At 48.4% G+C, this 16851-nt stretch overlaps 2 pseudogenes; both read left to right on the plus strand.

The window, feature by feature from the left end:
* The first annotated feature begins 626 nt into the window (after positions 1-626).
* On the plus strand, positions 627-3476 carry LOC136450753 (uncharacterized; annotated as a pseudogene).
* Positions 3477-11847: 8371 nt separating this feature from the next.
* Positions 11848-13826, plus strand: LOC136453569 (cytochrome P450 81Q32-like; annotated as a pseudogene).
* The last annotated feature ends 3025 nt before the right edge of the window (positions 13827-16851 follow it).

Here is a 16851-nt window from a genome sequence, read left to right on the forward strand (position 1 = left end):
TTTCGATTAGGCTGGTCAAAGTGATGCACATAAAAAATCGATGTCAGGGGTATCTTGAGTAGTGTCCTCACCCGACAGTTCCCCTAGCTTCTTTATCTTGAGTAGTTTCGATTTAGGCCCCGTTTGGCAGGGCTTCTCTACCGACTTCAGGAGCCGTTTGGAGCTGTTTTCTGCCAAACGGGGTAAAGTGAAATAGCTTCACTGGTGTAGCCCCTAAAAACATGCTCTCACAGTGATTTGGGGTGGGATGGAGCAAAAAAAAATGGCTTCTCTCGGCTTCTCCTCCAGGCCCCTAAAAATATGCTCTCACAGAGAAGTCATTTTGCCAAATGGTTTACCAAAACCGCTTCAGCTCCACTGATAAAGCTATTCGTGGAGCTGAAGCAAAAAAAAAAAATAGCTTCACTAGTGAAGTGAAACGGGGCCTTAAGTATTTTCCTTGATTTTTCATCCAGCACAGTTCCATTTGTAGCGACCTGACAGTACAAATTAGAAATTACTACTAAATTTGGCCTGGCCTATTGTTTTACGGACGCAACAAATATCTGCTTTCTGGGTGTCTATAAAGTTTGTCTCAAGGTGGTGTCGCCATTGCAGCACTGGCACTGGTACCAGCTACTCTCACGAGCTGCGTGGTGAGGTTGACCAGGACTCCTTCCGGATCCTGAAATAAGGCCACCGCTCGTTTCCTCTCACACCCCCTCCCTCCACTCCCTCCTCCCTCCCTCCCCCTTGCATTTAGCCTCCCGCGGTTCTGGAGCCGCGGGCCATTCCCAACCATCGTTGCGGTGGTGGCCGGTATTGGCCGAGACCCATGGGCATCCAGGTCGCGGCGGTCGTGACCCCGCCGCGGTGCTCTTCCCCCTCCTCCTCCTCCTCCTCCTCCTCTCCGGCGTCGCCTTCGTCCTCCGCCATTGCCACGTCGCCGCGGCATGCCGTTCTGGGCGTCAGGCTGGCGAGGAGCCAGTCGTCGCTGGCTGGCTGGAACGCCGGTCTTCTTGGCCGGCGGCGCGGCGGGCAGCACGTGATCAGGCGCGCTCTCAGCGCGAGCATCGACAGCGTCGGGAGCGACGGCGGGGACGATGAGGAGTTCCTGAGGAGGATCCAGGAGCTCGCGGCGGGGCAGCACCCGGGCGCCGCCGGAGGCTGCGGGTGGCCGGCGAGCGTGGAGCGGAGCGCGAGCAGCGTCGGGCTGCCGCTGTCCCTGCGGATGCTCAAGCGGCGGAAGCAAGCAGCAGCAGCAGCAGCAGCAGCTGGAGCAGGGGCGGCGGGACGAGCGGCTCATCGACTGCGCCGGCGAGTCCGCGAGCTCCGCGGTGGGGCGCGCCTTCTCCTCGATGGTGCTCATCATCCGGGAGCTCCAGAGCTTCACGCTGCAGATGCGGGAGGCGCTCTCCTACGAGGACCTGCAGGGCGTCCTGGCGCGCGTCCACGCCGAGATGCACGCCTCCTTCGTCTGGCTCTTCCAGCACATCTTCTCCGGCACCCCGGCCCTTATGGTCTCCCTAATGCTGCTCCTCGCCAACTTCACCGTCTACTCCATGGGCGACAGCGTCGCGGCCGCTGCCACCTTCCGCCCTCCCCACGCCGCCGTGGCGGCTGTGGAGATGGTGGACACCCAGCAGCCGGAGCAATCCCATTCTTACCAGCAGCGGTTCGACACCCCCGCGCTCAAGACGTTCTCCACCGGCCGCACGGCCTCGTTGGGCGGAAACGGCGACGGGGGCGGCAAGGTGCGGCCGGTTGCCGGCGCCACCGGCGACGGCCAGGCGGACGAGTCGTCGTACCGACAAAGCGGAGCGGTGCTGCCGCAGGACGTGTCGCAGCAGGCGACGCCACTGGGCGCGGGCGCCGGCTCGGAGGCGTCCGTGTCCGACTCAATGCCCGTGGAGGAGGCACAACAGACTGTACAGGACGAGCTGGTCATCTGGAAACGGATCTCCGATGAAGCCACCAGGATGCAGGCGAGCGTTCGTGCCGAGGAGCTGATGGACCCGGAAATTCTAGAGCAGCTCGTCGCCCCGGTGGAGGCGCCGAAGCCAGACGTGGCCTACTCGTCGGAGCACGTGGCCACGGCGCAGAGATACGAGCAGGCCGTGTCCGAGGAGCCCAACAGCTCGCTGCTCCTGGCTAACTTTGCGCAGTTCCTGTATCAGGTGCAAGGGCGACCTCGACAGGTGAGTCGATCGGCGCCGACTGCCGCGCCGCGCGCGATGGTTTTGGTTACAATACAATAATGCTCTAGGTGGTGCATGGAGTCAGTCGCTGACGGATCGGAGCCGTGTTGTCTTTGCGCGCGTGCAGGGCGGAGCACTTCTTCAAGAGGGCGGTGCGCGCGGAGCCGGCGGACGCGGAGGCGCTGGGGCGGTACGCAGCGTTCCTGTGGCAGGCGCGCAACGACCTCGCGGCCGCGGAGGAGACGTACCAGGAGGCCATCGCCGCCGACCCCAGCGACGCGCACCACGCGGCAGCCTACGCGCACTTCCTGTGGAACACGGGCGGTGAGGACACATGCTACCCGCTCGACTGATGCGTGCACCGCCGCTACCGTCCAGCACAGATCATCGGTGCCTCTGCCTCCCATAAAAACTTTTTGAAAACAAAAAAGAAAGAGAAAAGATCACTCCGCCGCTCCACTCCACTCCACTCCCTCGGCAAGTCCACGCTCTTCTCACGGCATGTGCTTGAGCGGCCGGCCACCCGGGCCGCAGTACTAGACTACAAGTGAAGCTGAAGCTGATACACTTCTTGTTACTGGAACCGTTCGCTTGCTTTAGCATCTAGGCATGTTCTCTTCCTGTGGTTGCTCGTTTTGGGGTAAGTAGCGAGGAGCAATGGCCAACGGAAAACCGCGGCTCGCTGCTGCTTCCCGATCTGGAAACCCGGCGACTGCGAGTTGAGAGGCCGGGAACGGCGGCGACGCCCGGTTGTCGGTGGGTCCGTCCACTTGGCGTCCCATGGATGTTTGTATACTAGCACTTTTGCACGGTGTCGTCGAGATTTGCGAGATGCCGCTTTGTTCAGTGGAGCAGGAAAGTATATATACTTATATACTAGCAGCAATTTGCTTCTTGTAACTGTGCAGATCAATAAACTGTATAAGAAGCCCTCCATTTTTTCACTCAAGTGGCGGTATGCTAGTAGGACCAAATGTCCACTTTCTTTCGTGAAAAATATGAACAGTGAGGCACCAGGCAATATAACAAGAGAGCACATTGCATGCTTCTTTCATTCTGGAACTTGGGAGTCGTATCTGGACGTGAACCTGTGCCGTGTAGACCGGAGAGATCTTTATCTTTATAGGAAATCATGTGAACCGGGGGTCGCGGCAGTTGACCATTAGTGGGCCGTGTTGCGCATGCAGAACTGAATTGTTAAGTATAATTTGCCCTGCCCTCATGCTTTTTATAAGACTACTACTTTCACGGAATCCATCCCCCTGATCAAGTTCCGATTATATATTGAGTAGTTTTGAAGTTATGTTTGCGACTTTCGGCTGGACTCAACAAACTCAAACAAACAAATAAAAATTACAAATTCACAGTACTGAATCAACGACTGTGAGACCAAGGACCTGATTGCTTCGCTTCCAAAATTTACAATGTCAATGATTTGGCAAGCTATGATTTTGGCTAGTATTTGTTTTTTTACCAAAACTTACCAAGCCCTCACATTTGGCTTGCCAAATCTATGACAATGCTTTTGTCCGAACTTTTAGCTTGTCAAATCTTTGACATGACAAATTTTGGATGTCAACTAAGCAGGCCCCAAATATCTGAAGAAACTGAACATAGATTTTCTAGAATGTGCAACGCACAACTTCAATAAGGAGAGAATTTCAACACACACTTAATAAGCCAAATAAGAAACCCACCCACAAGTCCTTCTATTCAGTTGGTCCTCAATTAACTCTTTTAACCTAGGAAACTTGGAACTCTGAAGTTGAATGCTAAAACTGCAAATACTGTATGTTATATGTGCATGATGAGGAGTGTGCGCATGCGCATCACCATGTAGTCGAGGGGTAATAAAAAGGACTTTTAAATCATTGACCAAAAATTTGGAAAGTGATATCATCCCTTGAGAATTTGCAATTTTGCATATCCGGCGAGTACATCTGTGATTGATCAATTGGCCGTTGATGGAAACATTCATGTTCCTTAGAACCTAAGGCTACGTAGTAATGCTGTACCCAATAACAATTTTCAACATTTAAAAAACAAAAGCAAAGAATATGTCTACATAATAAATAAATATATAAAGGAGAGAGAGGAAAGGCCACACCTTTCCATATGGCGCTGATTTTATCATTTCGTATATATAATTTTTTTTTTTTGTAAGCACAAGGGGAAAAGAAAAGAGTCCAGCCGGATTCCTTCCTTTCCTTCTTCTTCTTTTTAGTTTTATAAAGTAGCAATGTGCCGGAAATAGATGGCAGATTGATTCAATCAGAGCTGGGGAAAAAATCATTGATTTCAAACTTCCAGATACACCGTGCTGTAACTTCAGGAAGTCAAGTAGGAAGGTCTGCATCAGATCAGACTGTCATTATAGGCAGGCCTTTTAATTTGGAAAACACAGATGGAATTTGCCGATATAGCAGCATTTCTTCCCAAAGTCGTTTGCACTTTCATCAGAATATAGTGCCAGTTGCCTTGTAAGCAATTATTCTTTCTCGCTTGCGCTGTATCCATGCAATGATGTAGTAGCATTGTAGTTCTTCATCAACCCCGTACGAACGAACTAAATTTTGCGAAGTTCTTGAGTACGAAACATTCATCAGTAATCAGTAGCCATGGTTCAATCATGATCCATGAAAGAAGCAAATGCATATTTCCAAGGGAACAGCATTGTAGGTATCACGATCGCCAGCAACAGCTTCACGACTGGCATTAGGATTGACGAGATATCATGCTCTCGCAGTCTGAATCCAACCTGATCTGTCACTGCCTGACGAGTCGGTATGCTATCCCGTCTGCCAGTGTCAGAGCACAACAGAAACTTCAGCGGTAACGTCCTTTTCTATGGACACAAACTGCTCGGCGTCCTTGTGATGCGTGATGGTCTTCCTCACTTGCTCTCCAACGCCATGCTGGACACGAACCAACCGACTAATCCGCCAAAGACGAGCAGCCAAAGCCTGCAGGGCCATGCCCAGTTCGGACGAGAACTACAAGTCCTTGAGTCGAACTCATGTCACCTCATCAGAAACAGTGCTGAGAATTGATACGGTTCCGATCAAGATGTGTCTGTGATGGATGCGAACCAACGGGGCCAGTCAGTCACTCAGCCGTTCTGCACTGCGTTGCAGGCCACCGGGCATGATCAAGCTTGCATTGTGCCACATGCCCGGCCGGCTTCGCCACTTGTGATATGTAAGGTTGTGCCTTGAACTTATTCTGAACTAACTGTTCTTGATCGCTAAGAGATCACCGAACTAGGATCCGGAGTTTGCAGTCGTTTCCAAGAGGGAAAAATCCACGATCAAGTTTGGTTCACAACTTCAGATTGATGTTCGCTAAGTTGTTATCCATAGTCTGTCTCAGGCTTGCTTTTTCGAGATTGGACACTGGAGGTAGCATGTACCCCAATAGCTCCGGGTATTCTGATACCTTTTTTTTCGCGAAACACAACACACAAATGTATAGTGCCATTAAATCTTACAACAAATCTAGAAAAATATGAGTGTCTGCATCAAGTCGAGAACTTTAAACCTGAATGGACATGTTACCTTTTCTGATGGTGATCTGCAACAATATCTTTTTACGCATACTCATCACTTGCACTATGTCCTCCAACAAAACTTGCAATTATGATCACTGATCCCAGAATCTGAACGGTATCTTTTTTAAGCACTAAGAACTAGCGATGAGAATTTGCTGCGCTGAAATAGTGGTTGTTTTGTGTTCGAGAAAAAGAAATAGTGGTTGTTTTAGTTGACATGAGCATGGATTGAAATTTTGCTTATCTAGCTTCTCCCGAGTCCCACTGCCATGTCTACGTCCAACGAATCCTGTGAGGTACTAGCAGCTAGCAGCATGTACTGAGGAATGGCGTGTCCTTGGTCCTTGGCTCCTTGCCAAATGAATCAAATCTTATCGGATTATTGAAGTCGATATACAGAGGCATGTGCTGCCGGCGTGCGGCATATGCCATTGCTACCACCAACCACAAAGGATCTGATCTTTTCCTTCGGTTGAGGTCACTCTGGTCTCCAGGACAGGGTGCACGGTTTAAGAAGATAACAGATGAGCGTCTTATAATAAGATACACGCTCAGATAGCTAGGGTTCTTACTGTGGAAGAAACTGGTATGGATAGTAAACACTGCACTCAAACACTGAGATTTTTCTTGAGAGGGAAAAAACACAACTAGATCCAAACACTTTTCAGAGAACAAATTGAGTATGATTCAAATGTTTTTTTTTAAAGGCCATGACATTAGTTTGGGCCATACCTGGAGACACAGCCCAACACAAAAGTCCAGCCTAGTGGGCGTGATGTTTAAGCCTGGCCTGCCTTTAAGCAAAGCACGTACGGTGTGGGCTGGGCTGGCGAGGCCAGCTCATGTGCATGCATTTATCGGTCTATCGCATCCTTGTATCGTGTATGGGCTTCAAATGAACCGACACAGGTCCTGAATAATTTTCTTCCTGTGGGGATTCACAAGAGTGGAGTTAAGATAAAAGCTCCAATTTTGATGCTCATTGTTTAGCTAGGAGCTATGTTAATTTTTTGATAAGCAGATATATTTGGTTTAGTTCGCCTTTTGATAGAGTCTGTAAAAAATTTCATCTGGTATATGATAAAGGATGATTCTTTTGCTAAAAAAGGAAAGTTGGCAACGGTACAGCAAGGAGGACAGGAGTTTCCTTGCGGTTGCGGCGTCCCTGCACAGAAAGTAAGACCCGCGAAGAATTCCAGTACGGCTGTTTCGGGAGACTACTGTTCACTACTACAGAAAAGGCTTGTAGCAATGGCTCAATTTTTTTTAGGGGTGACTGGGGATGGAGGCGCCCCTACAGTGGACGTGCTCGGGACCCACGAGACCAGCCGCCCCTACAAATGGCACAGTAGGGCGGCTGGTGATACGAGTCGTCCCCTAAAAATGGGTCGATTTGTAGGGGCGGCCTCACTCACCAGCCGCCCCCGGTGTTGTGATTTGTAGGAACGGCTCAATCACCAGCCGCCCCTACAAATGCTGCACGTACAAAAGGCTGCAGCCCCTTGAGGTCATAAAATTTCTAGAGAGGAAAAAAAGAAAAAGAAAAAGAGATCCACGATTTCTAGTTCGGCCCAAGATTTTCAGTCCGTTGATCCACGATCGGGTGGATGAGATCTGCGTAAAACTCAAACCTAACTTCTTATCCCCTCCCCCGGCACTGCGAGTCGCCTCACGGCCCCACTGCGCGCCCCCCTGCCGCGAGCACGCCTCCCTCCCCCAACCTCCAGCGCGAGCGTGCCGCCCGTGCGCGACGACATCCTTCCCACAGCCCTGCACCGTGCCCTCTCCCCATAGCCCCGCACCGCCGCACCAGGCCCGCCCAGTGCCGCGATCCAGCGAGCCTCGAGGCGCGGGCAGCTGATGCCACGACGCGAGCAACAGGCCAGCCTCGACGCGATGACGCCCTAGTGATGATGCGATCGCCGGATCTCGTTGAGGAGGATGTGGGTCGTCTTCCGCTGGGGCTGCGTCGATCTATGAACTGCGGTGGCATCAAGGTATGAGTAGTCCAGATCTACGGTGACCTCTCTCCCTCACTTGCTTCCTCTCCGGCCACCGCGCATGCACCCCTCTCTCTGTCGCTTGCCTCACTTGATTCCTCTCCGAGCCGCTGGCTGCATGCCGCGCCATGGCCGTGTCCGTGCTCGCTGCGTTAGGTTGCTGCGATTTACAGGGCATAGCACTGATGCGGTGAGCTCCTACTTCTCATGGATGAATGCGTGAATCAAATTTGGGTATATTGACTGGAGATATGGGGTTAGGGTTGCTGATCAGTTCCGTTTTAGTGTTGGAACGCGGTCATATCTGTAGTCTTCTCCTTGAAATTTTAGCTGTCGTACGTAGTTTTGGGTATAATGATTGGGGATCTTGACTAATGGAATATACATTAATCCTGCATAATTGCTCTTGACTTCATGAAATATCTATGTTACACACTAGTACTTGGCTGTTATATCTATGTTTATATATACTGATGGTTTTTGTAGCCTTCAATTGCATGGAGCTCACCTATTTCATAAATTTATTGTTTATTTAGATATGAACGTCTGATCAAAATGCTTCTCGGACGTGCTTGTTACTATCTTGTTGACAACAAACTAATCAAAGTGCTGATGGAGGCCAATTCTCTAATTTTATTTTTCTATTGCTCTCAGATAACTTGAGTACCTAGCTAGAGAGTACTAAATCCAACTGTATAACTTGGTTTGATGATCAAAGCATCTTTCTTGTATGTAGTAATGATGGGAACAAAGTACTTCTGTCTCAGTCCAGCCACCAGTTCCAGTATACATCCGATCTCTAGCTTAAGCTGAATTATAACTGCTGCTGCCCTTAAATATATATGTGATGTGTGACATGCTGAATTACGACAAGTTAATTAAATATTTTTTGTCCAATCAAATGTTCTCAATTCTATGCATACTAGAGCTAGAAAACTATCAAATGTCCTCGACCGTGCCGGCTGCGCCAATAGCCCATGCCGATGGTGGTGACGGGGCTGCGTTCTCGGTAGGTCGGAGGACCTAAATCGCAAACGGAGAAGACGGAGGATCTGCTGACGGCGCGTCATCTTCGCTGCCACAAGCAAGCAGGTGCAGGCCACCGTCATGGCCACTGCCAGTAGCAGTCAGTAGACTAGTGAGTACCACTTGTTCGCTTCAGTTTCTACAGATTACGAATTCCATTTGCAGTCTGCTTTAGTGCTACATTGACATGATGTGTGACTGCAACTCTGCAAGTGGAAGGATTATTATAAGCTTCTGATTTTGTGATGTTCGATTGCTAGATCTGAGTGCCATTGATTTTGTTATTCTGTGATCTTTCACATAAAAATCATAGTCACCGTGAAATGTTATTACGATTACTGGAAAGTTTAATAGATGAAATTTGTTGTTTCATTTATCTGGACTAAACTGTCCACCTAAAAGTCATGGAATATTTATTATAATCTGATATAAATAAATGTGTATTGTCAGTTGAGTTTCAGTACAATCGCAGAAGAAGATAAGTCATGATGGAGTTGTGCATGAAAAATATATGTTCTGGTCGAATTTGAATTGTAAATTTAATTTTTTTGGTGAAAAAATGTACTATAGGGACGGTTCTAGACTGAACCGCTCCTACAAACAGGTATTATAGGGGCGGCTGGTACTACGACCGCCCCTACAAATCAATTTGTAAGGACGGCTGATAACACCATCCGCCTCTACAAATTGATTTATAGATGTGCAGCCTAGGAAATCGCCCCTATAAATACATGATTTATAAAGACGGTATGGTAGAGGACGGCTAGTCGAGCTGTCTCTACGGATCATCGTCAGCCATACCTACAAATATTTATTGGAGTAGTGGTTGACCCTTCCAAGGAGGGAATTGGAATCCCAGTTCGCTTTCTCCCGCCAGAGTCACGAGCTGCTGCTGCGGTTGCTTCCTTTGTGAGAGGCGTCAAAGCTTCTGGGTTCCGGCTCACGGAGTCACCGCACAAAACATCCGTGGAGAGGAAGACGAAGATAACCATTGACAAACGTGCGACAATCTAACAGCGAAACATCTCATAGCCACAAGTTCGTCGGCATTTTTGCTTTTGAAGAGCGAAGACTGTCCGCGTTCTGGCCTCATATAAATATGACCACGCCCATCCATTATATCATATAATAATGTCAATGGAGAAGAACAACATATACAGCACTTCCCACGACTAGAACTGGTCGCCGTGGTCATGCGTAGTAGTGCTAGAACTTATACTCTGAGTTAGACGAAGCGTACACCCAAAAACAAGAGAAGGAAAATACAACTCTTTAAGGAGTCTAGTTGAAATCTGAAGGAAATATACTGAGCCTAGTTGAAATCTGAAGGAAATATGTAAAAAAGTACATATGAAATACTTCCTAATAATTGTTTGTAGTAGTCGTTTCTTAGCGTATGGCTCAGCTATCGTACGCTAAACTAAATTAATCGAAAGGAAACTGTCATGTTTATTATCTCATTCTATAGAGAAAAAGAAAAAAAAATTAACAACAAAATGAGGATTTATGAAAAATACCTACACATGAAGGACTAGTTGAGCGTACGCAACACATCACAATTTAGCAACACATCACAATTTAGCTGCCTGTGAGCTGCATAATCAATAAGAAATAAGCACAATAGGTTAAATTGCGAAGTAAGTAGACAAACCCTCTTCACCAACGGTATTATAGGGGAAAGTAACCCTAAAATTACCTGAAAAAACAACTGAATCCAACCTAAATAAAATAGGTACACAAAACGGTTGCTAGGGTTTCATTGAACAGCACAACACACTGCATCTCCCTCTAGGACGTGGCCTGACACGACGAGGACAAACGATGCTGCCAGGAGGTTGAAGGGGTGGAGCCCTTCCCCAGCGACGAAGACCAGGAAGCGCCGATCTACACCGTCTCCGATGCCAGCAAGGGAAGGGGAAGGGGAAGGTGAAGGGGTAGAGGAAGAGGATGAAGAGAGACAACAGCACCTTTATTGTCGGAGGCCTCCCGAGCCAAGGACGGTTGCGCCCGTGCCACCGCGCTGGGGCTTACCGGTCTCGGGAGGGGTGGAGAGGCGGCGACGGCGGTGGGGAGAGGCGGCGACGGAGCTGGGAAGGGGAGGAGCACCGGCGCTGGGAGGGACTGGCGGCGGAGTCGGGCGAGCGGAGGCGTCGAGAGAAGGCGGTGTCTGCGCTGATGCTTCCGGAGGAAGGGGGGACGGGAACAGATATTTTAGACGATTACACATTAGAAATCGATGGGAGCCCGTACATCTTGAAATCTAACGGTGGAAAGAATTTAAGATGACAGTGTCCCATCTCCCTCTTGCGGTTAAACCTTAGGATTGTAGGGGCTAAATGAAGGATGATTCTTTTGCAGAAAGAAAGTTGGTAACGGGACAAGCAAGAAGGCGGCCAGGAGTTTCCTTGCGGTTGCGGCGTCCCCGCACGGAAAGTAAGGCCCTGTTTGGTTCCATGGACTAGAGACTAGAGACTAAAAGAAGACTAAAAGAGGGACTAAATAACATGTTTGGTTTCAGGGACTAAAAGAGACTAAAGAGGTTGTTCTTCTTCCTTTGGAAAGAGGTAAGGGAGGAGAGAGAGGAGGGATAAGGACCTGTAAAGTTGATACATTAGCCCTAAAAAGCCTCTCACAAGGAACTAGTGGACTAGAGACTAAAAGTCCCTCTAATAGTCCCTCTTATTTAGTTAAAAGAGACTAAAAAGTAGTGTCTAATCTCTAGTCCCATGCAAACAAACCGGCCCTAACACCCGCGAAGAATTCCAGTACGGCTGTTTCTAGAGACTACTGTTGACCCTTCCAAGAGCGAATTGGAAGCCCAGTTTGTCACGAGCTGCTGCTGCGGTTGCTTCCTTTGTGAGAGGCGTCAAAGCTTCTGGATTCCGGCTCACGGAGTCACCGCACAAAACATCCGTGGAGAAGGAGACGAAGATAACCATTGACAAACGTGCGACAATCAACAGCGAAACATCTCATAGCCACAAGTTCGTCGCCATTTTTGCTTTTGAAGAGCGAAGCCTGTCCGCGATCTGGCCTCATATAAATATGACCACGCCCATCCATTATATCATATAATAATGTCAATGGAGAAGAACAACATATACAGCACTTCCCACAGCTAGAACTGGTCGTCGTGGTCATCGCACGCTCCACCATCACCGCCGCTTCACCACAGGAACCATGGAGGGATTCTACTACGTCGCCGTGGTCACCTCCGTGCTCCTCGTCTTGCTCCACCACCTCTTGATGAGGCGCAAGAAGCAGCAACGGCTGCCACCTGGCCCGCGGTTCGCGTTCCCCATCCTCGGCCACCTCCCCTTGCTCAAGAAGCCGCTCCAGACCTCGCTCGCCGGCCTCGTGTCGCGCCACGGCCCAGGTTGTCCACCTGCGCCTCGGCGGCCGCCACGCCGTCGTCATCGGCTCGGCGGCGCTGGCCAAGGAGTGCTTCTCCGGAGAGCTCGACGTCACGATCGCCAACCGCCCGCACTTCCCGTCCGCGCGTGAGGTCTCCTTCGACTACTCGGTGCTCACCGTCGCCAACTACGGCGCGCTCTGGCGCACCATGCGCCGCGTCTCCACCGTGCACCTCCTCTCGGCGCACCGCGTCAACATCATGTCCGACACCGTAATCGCCCGCGAGCTGCGCTCCATGCTGCGCCGCCTTGCCCGCGCCTCCGCCTCCGCCTCCGCCGCCAGGGTCGAGCTGAAGCGGAGGCTGTTTGACCTCTCCCACAGCGTCCTCATGGAGATCATGGCGCAGACCAGGAACACCTACTCCGACGACGCGGACGAGGACATGTCCAAGGAGGCGCGGGAGATGAAGGAGATCATCGAGGAGATCATCCCGCTTGTTGGTGTGGCCAACCAGTGGGACTACATGCCCCTGCTGCGGTGGCTCGATGTGTACGGCGCGAAGAGGAAGCTCGCGGACGTGGTTAAGCGAAGGAACTTGTTCTTTGACAAGATGATCGATGCAGAGAGGCAGAAGCTGAAGCAGCTGGAACGCAAGAAAGGCGAGGCCGATGCCGGCGATTCGGACGAGAAGATGGGCATGATCGGCGTCATGCTGTCACTGCAGAAAACAGAGCCTGATGTCTACACGGACACCTTTATCCGCGCTCTCGTGCCAGTGAGTAGCACTACGCATGTTTCCATGTCATTAAATAATTCTACTTCTGTGCAGCTAATTATCATGCTTTCTTTCACTGATGCTTTTTTCCTGGTATCGTATCTGGATTGAAGAATCTGCTCGGCGTCGGCACAGAGACCTCCTCAACGACTATGGAATGGGCAATGTCGCTCCTGCTTAACCACCCAGATGTGCTGAAAAGGGCGCAAGAAGAAATCGAGTTGAACGTCGGAGGGGGTCGTCTTCTCGACAAGAACGACCTTCCCCGTCTGCCGTACCTCCACTGCATCATCAGCGAGACACTTCGCCTCTACCCGGCCGCGCCGATGCTACTGCCGCACGAGGCGTCCGCCGACTGCAAGATCCACGGGTACGACGTCCCGGCAGGGTCGATGATCCTTGTCAATGCGTACGCCATCCACAGGGATCCGGCGATATGGGAGGACCCGGAGGAGTTCAGGCCGGAGAGGTTCGAGCACGGCAGAGCAGAGGGCAAGTTTATGATGCCATTTGGGATGGGGAGGCGCAGGTGTCCCGGTGAGAATCTCGCAATGCGAACCATGGGTCTCGTCCTGGGGGTGCTGCTCCAATGCTTCGATTGGACCGGGATTGGGGATGCAGAAGTTGACATGGCAACAGCCACTGGCACCATCATGTCTAAGGCTGTCCCCCTCGAAGCTCTGTGCAAGCCACGAGCGAACATGTCTGCTGTTCTTCAGAAAATCTAGACTGGAATTGTGAATTTGTAGGTACAAATAAACAATAAACTACGTAATGTTTAGATACTCTGTATAGCAGTTTCTTCATTCTAAAGTTGTCTCCAAAACAAGTAGTTTCATAGGTTGTCTCATGTATTACTATTTTTTATGACACGAAGGAGAGAAAGAGGTGATAGAAAGAAATGACTGTTTCGCAAGTCATGAGCTAAATTTTTAGAATTATATGAGACAATTTATACACTACTCTCTCCGTCCAAAAAAATACAATTATAGAATAGTGTTATATTAAAGTATGTTAAGTTTGGCCAAATTTATATAAAGTATTAATACTTGTCATACTAAATAGGTATCATTAAATTTTATCCTATTTTAACACTTAGATACTGTGTATAGCAGTTCTTCGTTCTAAAGTTGTAACACTGCACATGTGTGTATATATATTACATTATATTATATTTCTTTGGGGGTTTATCAATCCAATTTAGAGGGAACTAGCTTCGACTCGTGTTCTATCACGATCTGGAATCTTATACCCCGTCTAGTCTTAAAAAAAATGATGTTTTAGTTTTGTATTTAGTCAAACTATTTAAAGTTTAACCAAATTCAAATACTAAAATACTAATGCTTTATATTATCAAATAAGTATCATTAGATTCGTCATGCAATATATTTTAATAATATATCTATTTGATGTCATAAATGTTAGCAAACTTTTCTATGGATTTAGTTAAACTTAATATAGTTTGACTTGAAAAAAAATTCGAAACATAAGTTTTTTTTAACGAAGGAAGTATTACATTAGAATTTAGGTGTTGTTTGTTTCTGCTTTGTAAACGCCAACATAAATAGGATCACGTCACGGCGCTATTTGTTCCACGTATTTGATACCCTTGATTTGTTTGTTTCGCGCAAGGGAGGCAAGCCTGTTCGTTTGGCTATGGCTTGTCGTAAATGATCGTAAATTTTCAGTCGGAACAGTATTTTTCTCTCACACAGATCAGTCAGCAATACTTCTTCACGAACCAACAACGATACGAACCTGTCAACCAAACAGGTTGGGGATCCGTTAGCGCCGGATGGTGGGCGGGATCACGACGCTTTTGTACGGGCCCGTAACGGTTGACACCGGTATCAATTACGGACTACGTGAACCAAACACGAGGAGGTGCATTAGATTGCGGCGTCAACTGTTTACGGGGTGAGAACCTCAAACCAAACAACACCTTAGTGAACGAATTTATTACATATGACTACTAAAAATAGGGTCGGACGTGGGCTTGAGGCCTCTAGGCCATGGCCCTAGTTGTAACTTAGTAACACTCACTACCTATATGTAGTATTGGCCTAAAACATCAGTCCTAAGAACAAAAATACTAAGGTCAAGCCTATGCCTTCCATCAGGGTCCTCCTCCATGGCCTCCTCCCTGGCGAGCGCCTCGTCTCCGGGGCTGATCCTCTTCTCCACCGCTAGACTGGGGACAAGAGTAGGAGAATAAGAGAGGGAAAATAAAAAAATAAGAGTAATTTGACTGGCAAGTAGGTCTTAGAAAAATAGAGGTCCTAATTTAAGGACTGGAGTGGGAGTTGAGCATAGTAAACAAAGTCCTTAAAAGTAGAAGTCCTCGAATTCTAGGGGCCATTGTTGGAGTTGATCAACCATATTTTACTAATGAATTATGTGCCAAAACAAAAGTATGGCCCTAGTATTTGGCAACCTCTAGCTTATATAGTATGGGTTGTTAGGATATATAATCTTATAGCAGTTGTCAAGACATTTTATTTCAATGATTTATACTAGTAAATATATCTGTACATTACAACATATGTACAATTTATTACGTGATGTTTGTGTTAATGGATAATAAGCTAGCAATCTTCGTTGTGTTTACTAGACTTGGCCTAATTTTGACGTAGATAATTTTTTAAGGTCTATGATAAATGCTAGTGCAATAAATGATTAGTCTCATATGACAAATTGAGATTAACTCAACTTAAATAGGTGGCTATCGTGTGCATTTGTTCTAAGTTTAAGAAAGATGGAAGGTAAGCCATACGCCTATGCGGGCCCCAACACAAACGGGTTAGGATGGCTAGGTGAAGAGATGAGTGGTGCAATACCAAAATGTTTTGCAGCTCTAGACTCAATACGAGATGTGAGAGTGATGGATGGCAAACCGAGAGAGGATGGAGAGACTAGAGACGCAGAGAGAGGGAGACATGGAAGAACTTACAGTATAGATATAACTCCGTAATATATTTTTTATTTGGTTATCGGGCGTCAGTGGCTGCGTATGCCAAATGACTTTCCGTGGTCGGGAATTATTATATGCGCAACTTTCAATGCGCTGAGAAGAAGAACCAAGTCTCTCGGGGCATCATATATGTGTAACTTTCTGAGGCAAAGTGACGCACTGACTAAACGTTGCACCACTACTGTGCAGAGAGCTCGTGGAGTGAAGTATTATCCGTGTAAGTTAACAGCCCAATCCCTATCGTCCTGTTTTATTTGGGCTGGCTTGGCTTATAAGCCATGGCTGAAAATACTGTTGACTAATTTTGGTATAAGAGAAAAATATTATTCGTTGACTGATAAGCCATAGCTTATAAGCCAATACGACCAAACAAACCAGCTGTATGTAAGCTATGTTCCAACACACGAGTGTTCTCCAAAAGTTTTCACTTTGGTATTATATACATTAACCTAAGTGTACAGCGGCTACCTCGTCTTTCCCACGACACTTCCTTTTCATGGTTCACGTGTGCCCTTCGGGAGGATCAGGCTTACGTGAATGCAATCCAAATTTTCCCTGCCCTTTAAAATTTTTGGCACCACTTGAGATCAATCGGTCTTGGAGAACTATACATCGAGCTATGCCATACGGACGAATAAGCATTCCCAATAATCACGGGGAAAAGGAAAATCACCGCAGCCCCTTTGCCTTACGAGAGTTTGGGAATCCCCTGAGACTGCCCCATTATTACATGGGCCAGGCAATGATAGCAATAGAGGACTGGGCTATTACGTGTACTATGTAGTTGGGCCAGATTGTAGGTTCTATCGGCCTAGTCAAACCAAATGTTGCTTTGGGTTTGGGTTGTCTGGCGCGGACTGTGTGCCGACTGCCGTGCCGCGGGACTTGCTGAGCCAGCGAGGAATGTGTCCCATCGTGTGGGCCTGTCGCTGAAGCGGCACCGTCAAGGCCTTGGCGCAGGCGCGCAGCGGTGGCGACGAATGTCCCGTTCCGCTTCTCTT

The sequence above is a fragment of the Miscanthus floridulus genome, chromosome 5 (assembly GCF_019320115.1).
Source record: "Miscanthus floridulus cultivar M001 chromosome 5, ASM1932011v1, whole genome shotgun sequence".
Taxonomy (NCBI): domain Eukaryota; kingdom Viridiplantae; phylum Streptophyta; class Magnoliopsida; order Poales; family Poaceae; genus Miscanthus; species Miscanthus floridulus.